Genomic DNA, 866 nt, shown 5'->3' on the forward strand with positions numbered 1-866 from the left:
GAGAGAGAGAGAGAGAGAGAGAGGGAAAAAGGGTCGGATGAGTAGCAGCATCCATTACATTAATGTAAAAAAAAAAAATAGTCGCCCGACTAACAACCAAAACAACAACAACAACAACGTGGTTTGTTTTTGTTTTTGTTTTTTTGGTTTGTTTAGGTATTCAATACACGAATTGAAATTTCGACAAGTCGATGATGAAAACATAAAAAATTTTACATTTTTTTTTTATTGTTTAAAATATTTTGGGGGGGAAAATTGTGTTCAGACGAGAGAAAGAGAGAGAGAGAGAGAGAGAGAGAGAAAGAGAGAGAGAGAGAGAAAATCGTTCGTATCGCTACTGTTTTTTTTTTTTTTTTTAATTATTAATAATAATTATAGAAAAGAAAAAGAATTGAATGTTGTATAATAATAATAATAGTAAAATTACCAGATGGTTTGTCTGTCTGTTGTCGATCGCCTTGAACCCTCCTAGACAATACTAAAAAATTTATATAAAACGAAGACGACGATGATGATGATGATTATTATTATTATTATTATTATTATTATTATTATTATTATTATTATTATTATAAATAAATTAACCGTTATTGTTGTTGCGCATTTTCCCTCTCGCTCTCTCTCTCTCTCTCTCTATCTCTCTTTCTCCCTTTTTCATCCCGTGAAACATTAAAAGTTGTTAATTAAAAGTATCAGGTGTATCAGGAGTATGAAAGTATCAGGTGTACTGAAAGAACCCATGCAAGATGTAGATGTTCGAAAATGTTTGAAATTATTATTATCTTGTGAAAAGTTTCAAAACGAAAATTTATATATATGACTTTTTTTCGTGATTAACGATTTTGTTGGTACCACTGATTGGGGTT

At 30.0% G+C, this 866-nt stretch overlaps 1 protein-coding gene across 1 annotated transcript in view; it reads left to right on the forward strand.

Moving 5' to 3' along the window:
- Phum_PHUM362040 (uncharacterized protein) overlaps positions 1 to 866 on the forward strand; it is a gene marked incomplete at both ends in the record, with an annotated part of 8909 nt that overhangs the window by 1418 nt on the left and 6625 nt on the right. The window lies entirely within an intron of this gene.

The sequence above is a fragment of the Pediculus humanus genome, genomic scaffold (assembly GCF_000006295.1).
Source record: "Pediculus humanus corporis 1103172107775 genomic scaffold, whole genome shotgun sequence".
NCBI classification, from domain to species: domain Eukaryota; kingdom Metazoa; phylum Arthropoda; class Insecta; order Psocodea; family Pediculidae; genus Pediculus; species Pediculus humanus.